Source organism: Benincasa hispida, chromosome 12, assembly GCF_027475165.1.
Source record: "Benincasa hispida cultivar pf3 chromosome 12, pf3_genome.v1.1, whole genome shotgun sequence".
NCBI classification, from domain to species: Eukaryota; Viridiplantae; Streptophyta; class Magnoliopsida; order Cucurbitales; family Cucurbitaceae; genus Benincasa; species Benincasa hispida.
In genome coordinates, this window is record NC_143489.1 from 59,565,307 (window position 1) to 59,573,250 (window position 7,944).

Below are 7,944 nucleotides of genomic sequence, written 5' to 3' on the forward strand. Positions count from 1 at the left end.
TTAGAGACAAAAATAGAATGAGCTTTAAAGTTCAGGGACCAAATGGGATTTAAGCCTATTATTTAATATATATATATATATATATATATTAAAACTAATGAATTTGTGGAACATAAATTGAGTTTTGTGTCTACTAAAATATTAAACTTTTAATTTATATATTGGAATGCCTTGAACCTCTTATCTGACGCTCTTAATAACCAAACATAGGAGTCTTGCTAAATTTCGAGTTTGCGTGTAATTCTTGTTTCTGCCTAGGATTTAAGTGGTGTCATTCATAAACCCCTTAATTCTATTAGCGCATTTGTATTTGTATTTGTATTTTTTTTTTTTTTTTTATATTCTCATCTACTAATAAAAATACTCTCTCCCTTTATTTGAAGATGTAGCTAACACACTATTAATAAACTATGTAAATTTGTGGTCGATCTTCTTCTTTTTTTTCTTTGCTTGTCGATTTTCATTTCCATCATAAAATTATGTTTAACAGATTTGTAATTTTTAATAAATGTTGAATAGATTAATCATTTATTAAATAAAAAATTGAAAATTTATAAACTTATTAAATTCAAAGTCGACGGTTAAAAAACTTACAACATGTTTAGTTGCCAATCTGCATTCTATTTTATGTTTTCACACCTATAACTCATATTCTATTTTAAAAACTGTTTTACGATTATGTGATTCAAATAGTGCAAATTCTGAAGACAACATTTTATATTTTTGTTGTATCTAGATTTTAAATTTTAAATTTCAACATGCAGAATTATATTAAATAAAGATTAAAAAAATCCAAAAATGTAGTATGTCATGTTATAAACTCAATTCATTTTTTAAATATTGAAATTCGTATCATGTAATGTATTATAAATTAGTAATATTTATACTATTTTTAAATATAAAATCTATTCATAAATAAATTAATAATGATTTATTATCAACCAATAAGTATGAAATACGTTTTAAATAATTATTTAAATTAGAATCAAATTTACGAATATGCAACCAAAAAAACTCTTATTTTTAGATTTTTGTTTTTCAAATTCTCTATTAAACCGGCGTTATTAACTAAATCGAAAAAATATTAATTTGTTTTTACGAGGAGTAAAATTGGTGCAATCAGGTGCGGCCAAGGATAAAGCCGTCACTCCATCGCTTTTTCAATTATGTGATTGTACGGTCAATTCGTGACGATTCCGGTCATCAAATTTCAATTCCCAACATTTATTTCAAAAAAACATCTAATTTAAATCACATTTAAAATATCCAACAATGTTTCATCTAAGATTTTAAAAATTGGCACCCTCTTGTTCCCCAAAATAAATAAACTTCCTATCAATATGTGTATTTTATAAAAACATATCATATCACATTCATTGATCAAGCTGTTACGCATCAATTTGGATGAATCTATAAAGTTGTGAACAAAAATGTGACAAATTTTATAATAATTATAGGCATAATATAATCATTTTTCACTAACTTCACGTCCTAACAATCTATTCGTTTCTTACCTAACAATCACATTTTTCTTATTACATTTTCGATTTATTTTGCGCTTGATGGAATAATACGTTGAAGAAACTGGTTGATAAATAGTAGTTTGATTGACATCATTTGAAGCTTTACATTTAATCAATCAATGGTCCAATATAATCCATTGATCTTATATAATTCTTATTTCACTACTTTGTTCTATAAATCCCACGTGTCATGATTTTTTTTTTCTTTAGAAGTTACAAATGTTTACACTTGTTTTGTCATTGTAATATACTTCTTAATAAATTACAAATTTAGGTTTGTGCGTTTATTTATCTCTAAACTAAAAAATAAATGTCTAGTAAGTCTTTGAACTTTCAATTTTATGTCTAATAAATCTTTAGACTTTAAAAAATATCTAATAGATTCTTAATTTTCTCTTTTGTATATGAATTTCTAACCCTTTATCTAACATGTCATTAACTTATTTAAATTGTGTTATTGTTGATTATTTTTAAAATTACTTGGGAAATTTTTTTTTCAAGAAACTGATATTTTATGTTTAATAATAAGATTTTTCTTTTCTTTTAACGATATGTGGAGTAGGGATCAAACAAATAATTGTTAAGTTGATAGTAAAAGTATTATGTTAGTTTAATTATATTCATCATGGAACATGGTTAAGGTTCGAAGCTTCAACTTTAAAAAGATAAACAAAGACACATCTAAAAAGCTTGTTTTTGTTTTCACTAAAAAAGTGGTAATAATACCAATTCCTAGTTGGAAATAGTAGGAAAATGTTATGAAAAAAACTAGTAAAAAGTTAAACGGGACATAATTCAACTGGTATAGTACTAACACTATCAACCTTGAGGTATGAGATTTGATACTCCACTTCACGTATTTAATTCGATACTTTTGGAAAAAAAAAAAGTTAAATGACAAATATAGTCAACATATTTTCAGACATATTATGTGTGTATAATAACTATCCAATTAGTCCCTTTAGTTATAAAATTATGTTTAATGTCTAGTAGTTTTAATTCAAGTCCATGATAATTTATTTAGATGAGTATATATATATAATGTCTAGTAGTTTAGAGGACATAAAATTGAAAATTAATGAGTATATTAAATACTTAAAAATTCAAGGATTGAATAAAATTAAATTTTAGAGACTTATTAAGCACAATTTTAAATTAATGACCTATTGACACAACTTACACAATAAGAGAACTTCACAACTAAATTAATGAAAATTTCAAGGGAAAAATAATTTTTACCCAAAACTATTCTTTTTTTCTCATAAACTTTTAATTTCACCAAATTTGGACCACCAATATTTTGACCCTCTGTTCAATGTCGGCCAATTCACAATCTATTAATTTTAAACAAATAAACAAAAAAGCACAAAACTAAGTTTGCCCAATTAACAAATTAACCATGGAACAACTTAGACTCACAAAATTCAACGTAAAATACCATAAATCATTTTTATTTGAAATCCTATCACGTATTGATTGCATGCATATTCATTGAAGACGAGATTTTTTTAAACCATCTTTTGAATGTTTATTTATCCCATGATAAAATTACAACAGTTATGTATTTTTTTTTTTTCAATTTATTTTTGACAATATGTGGAATAGGAAAATCAAACCTCTTGACTTTAAAGTTGATAATATAAATATTAGCTATATTTATTTTTGCAACGGCTATCTAAGTTTGATATAAATTTGAAGGGAATAATATCTTTTTGGTCCATAAATTTTGACTCTAATTTTTATCTGGTCCTTAAGTTTTAAAATGTTACACATTCAATTATTAAGTTTTGAGTTTTATTTCATTTTAATCCTTAAGATTAAAAGTGTTACAATTTTACTCTTGAGATTTTGAGTTTAGTTTCAATTTGATCATTGGCTTTCGTGATTTTACATTTTTAACCTCAATATTTCATCAAATACTCACTTTCAATCACTTATGTCAATTTTTATTAATTAACTAAATTATAGTTATGAACTGAAATTTAAATTTAATTTTAAAAATGATAAAAATAGTCATACGTAATTAATTATAATTATTTTAACGATTTTTAATTTATTGACATAAATTAACTCTAAAAACAGAAAGTTTATTTAGTGAAAATTCGAGATTAAAAATGTAAATCTTTAAACATATAAACCAAATTAAAACAAAATTCAAATATCAAAGGTAAAATTATTGAATATTGAAATCTATGGACTAAATTGAGATTACACTCAAAACTTAAAAATTAAGCCCTGTTTGGTAACTTTTGAAAATTAAGGCTATAGACATTGTTTCTACCTTTAAATTTCTTCATTTGTTATCTACATCTTATCTATCATTTAAAAAACAAAATCAAAATTCGAAAACTAAAAAAAGTAGCTTTTAAAATTTGGTTAAGAATTTAACTATTGTAACTTAGGAAAGATATAAATCATGATAAAAAATGAAGAGAAAATAAGCTTAGTTTAAAAAAACAAAAATAAAAAACTAAATAATTATCAAAGGAATCTAAACTTGTAATATTTTGAAATCGAAAAATTAAAAAGAAACTAGACAAAAAAAAGAAAAGAAATTAGGACTAAAAAAGTATTTTTCCAAAATTGAAAGTGGGTAAAATATTATTATTTTTTTCCCTCGAAGGGGAAAAAATTGGAAGAGGGGAAAATGTCATATTGATAATTAATGTAGGGTGGGAATAGGGTCCACTAAACTCGCGGGAGAGGAAATGGATGGCGTGGACGTGGTAGGGGCTCTGGATTGGATGAAAATTAATATTATCAACCAATTTAATTTTGCTTACTCATGATCTTTCACGTGCGAATGCCATTTATTTTATTTTATTTTTATTATTTTCTGTGGATCCCACCATCTCCCTTCCACGAAAATACATTTTATTTTTTTTTTAATTTTATTTGATTTTTCTCCAAAATTTTCAAACTTTGGTCTTCTCATTTTCACTATATAATATATGTGTACTCAACTGTTCATATCCCACGAGATACAATTCCTTACTTATTTTTATTTTATTATTTATAATACTACAATCATCTCATTTTCAATTTACATTCGAAGAATGGGTAAAGTTATCAAATTATTAGTTTAGAAGCTTATTTTCTTTTCTTTTTCTTTAACTATTTGAATTGTATTTCAATTTTGAATTTTTGAGTTTAAATTTAATTAAGCTATCTATTATGACCGAAGAGATCCAACACTTTGTTCTTATATGTTTCTCATGATTCATTGCAATCAAGGGATATGATTGTTGTAAATCTAAATAGGACTATACATCTATTTAATATATATCTTTGTTGAATGCTCGATCTTCTTTGTCCACAAATTTTAAAAATATATAGAAAGATTTAAATCTATATCTTATAAGATAAAAATACAAATAAGAGTTACCTTTTTTTCTTATATTATTGTAATTAAGCGCGAAAGTGAAAATTTGAATTTTTGAATAAAATCAAATTTCCATATTTTTAGTATTAAATTATGTTCAATCAAACTAGATTGTGGTAGACACATTTTCTCTCTCCAAATTTAAACTATACTATAAAATATGTGACGTACCTATAGTTTTGAATATTTTCTATATCTCCTTGTACCAATAATATACGTATTGATGTAACAATCTAGACGTAGATCCATGTAGGCTCTTGATCGAGGTACGGTGATGAGGACCAATGTTAGATATATTTACAAAAAAAATACTCACATTGGTGAGGTATTATGCTCAATGCACTCATATTCTTAAACTGAAATGGTGAAGAATGTAAAGCTAAGATGATATTTTATGTACCTTAATAGTAAGTCTCACGACATGTTTGGTGGTTGTGAACACCTTGGTCAGTTCTTATCGAGTTTATTGGACTTCTCTTTCATTTGACTATTAAGTCATATCTTCTGAACTTTGTAAGTTCAATTTGTCTTTTCCTAGGCATTCTTCACCATCAAGTCTACTTGGTTTCAAATAACAATCCAAATGTAGGAAAATTTTAATTCTACTACATCTCTATTTATTGTTTGTGATAAAAGAAGTATGTGAGAATTGTGTTGTGTTGGCACTCACATCTCGTTAACCCTCGGTTGTTGTGGGCACTTGATGGCCTTGATCTCTAGCCCTCTTCCCTCCAATCTGGTCTCAATATTGTTTGAGTTGATTTGTGTAAGAGATCATCGTACCGATATGATGTCAAGTCTATTACACTCTGATGCTTAAATTAGATAATGAGTGAATTGCTCAACTAAGTACTAAAAGAAGTAAGGTTGGATCTCTTCTTTAGAGATCACTTATTCTTCCATATGGGACGGTTAAATGAGATTATTTAAAAGTCTGTCATCTGATACATGCCCACAATTGCATGTGACGATATAAGGTGTCAGGACGTTTGGTCTCAAACGTCTATTTCTTGATTGATATATATTTACTGGCTTAGTTGGTTGGCTTGACATACAACACATATACATTTTTCCTTTTGAGGATACACGTTCTCCTATGTTCTTTTGTTTCTATACTCTTTGGGCCTTGGACTCTACCTTAGACAACTCGTTGTTGTGTGAAATACAGATTGATATGAATTGAGTATAGAATTATTATATTAAGAAAAAAAACCCCACCGTCAAGAGAGGCAACCACTTATGATTGATCGACTCGGCTGGCAGCTTGGTTGGGTCCATCTCTGACCTCCATCTGCCTCTAACATTCTCCTTCTGCATCCATATTTAATTATCTTCCCTACACATTTTTTCCTTTTTTTCTTTCGCTAAGTATGTTAGAAACAAAGTATAATTTTTTTAAAGGTAATTCTTAGAAAAAAAGTGTTATTTGTCGTCAATTCCGAATAGGGTTGTACTTTAACCACTTTAGATGTCCTTTGGGAGAGAGCTCTCATATTTTTATGCTCTTCCCAACCATTAAACTTCTAATGCGGGACAAGAAATTCTCTTTTAAATGTTAACTTGTTATATGCCATGGGCTTGGTAATTGTGGGTCATTTCTAACCAAAAAAATAAAAAATAAAAATGAAGAGAGAAAATGATAACTTTTTAACCGGAATATTAAAGTTTAATTATCACATGGCAGGACGCATTTTGCAATACACACCACGTCATCATCTTCTTCCTTTGGAAACCAAAAGTAAGATGGAAAAACAAAACAATCAGAGGCTTTTAAACTTTTAATCTTTTTGCAGCGATGGATCTCCATGAAACCCAAAAACTCCCAGTCTCCTTTGTCAAAAGATTAAAGCACTGAATTTTCTCTGAATTCAGAACAAAAGAGACATATCATACCCTTTTCTCTCTCTTTACTAATAAAACATATTTATAATACCAATTTACACTTTTAAATTTTACCAATCGTATCAATTTGAACCATCAAATAATAATTATATCAGTTTAAACTCCAAACCTGTGTAAGTGTATCAATTTACAACATCAATTTTATACTCTAAATTTAATGAATTGAACCATTAAACTTTCTTAAGCTATTCAATTTAGACTTTAAGTTACAATTCTTTTGAAATTTGTCCATCCGTCAATTCTAATAGTCTATTTTATTTTGACATTTGAAAAAGTATATACACGGGTAAGAATTGGATACATGGATGATTTTCAAATGTAATCTTAATAAATTGTCTAAATTGATTTACTTAGGAAAAAATATTTTTCAGAAATGCATTTTCATTTAAACACTTTTGACAAAAACTCCTTAAAATAAAAGTGCACATGTGTTTGAGGTGATGATCAGAGTTGACCAACAGCCATCGAAAATGGTGGTTGGAGGTGGCTAGTGGCAGTCGCCGGAGATGGTGTCAAGAAGTTATTCGGTGGAGGTCGTCGGAAGTGGTGGTCGAAGATTGATTGGTGTAGGTCGTCGGAAGTGATGGCTTGAGGTTGCCGGCAACAATCGTCGGAAAATAGTGGTCGAAGGTTGGCTTCGATAGTCGGCAAAGATGGTGGTCGGCGATGGTTGTCGAAGATGGCTGGAAATGGTGGTCGAAGGTTGGCCGCTGACAGTCGCCAGAGATGGTGGGTAGATTTGGCCGTCAGCAGTCATTGAAAATGGTGGTCGGAGGTTGACCGAAGGCACTTACAAAGGTGGTGGCCACCTGCCGGAGTTTCCCATACAAATGAGGGAGAGATTAATCATTAAAGACTCAAAATTCATTTTTCTAAAAGTTGGTTTTAATTGTTTATCTTAAACCAACTTATTTTATAAACTAATTTTTTCAAAATCCATTTTAAGTGGTTGCCAAATACATGTTTTTTTTTTCTTTTCAAAATGACGTACTTTTTAATTTAATTACTTAAAAGTTTAATTGAAACAATTACATGTTTTGCACCATATTTTTCAAACTATGTCATAAAGGGGTATTAATTGATACACTTATGAAGAGTTAAGGGTGTTGGGAATGTCCTAAAACTCGCAGTTCGTGT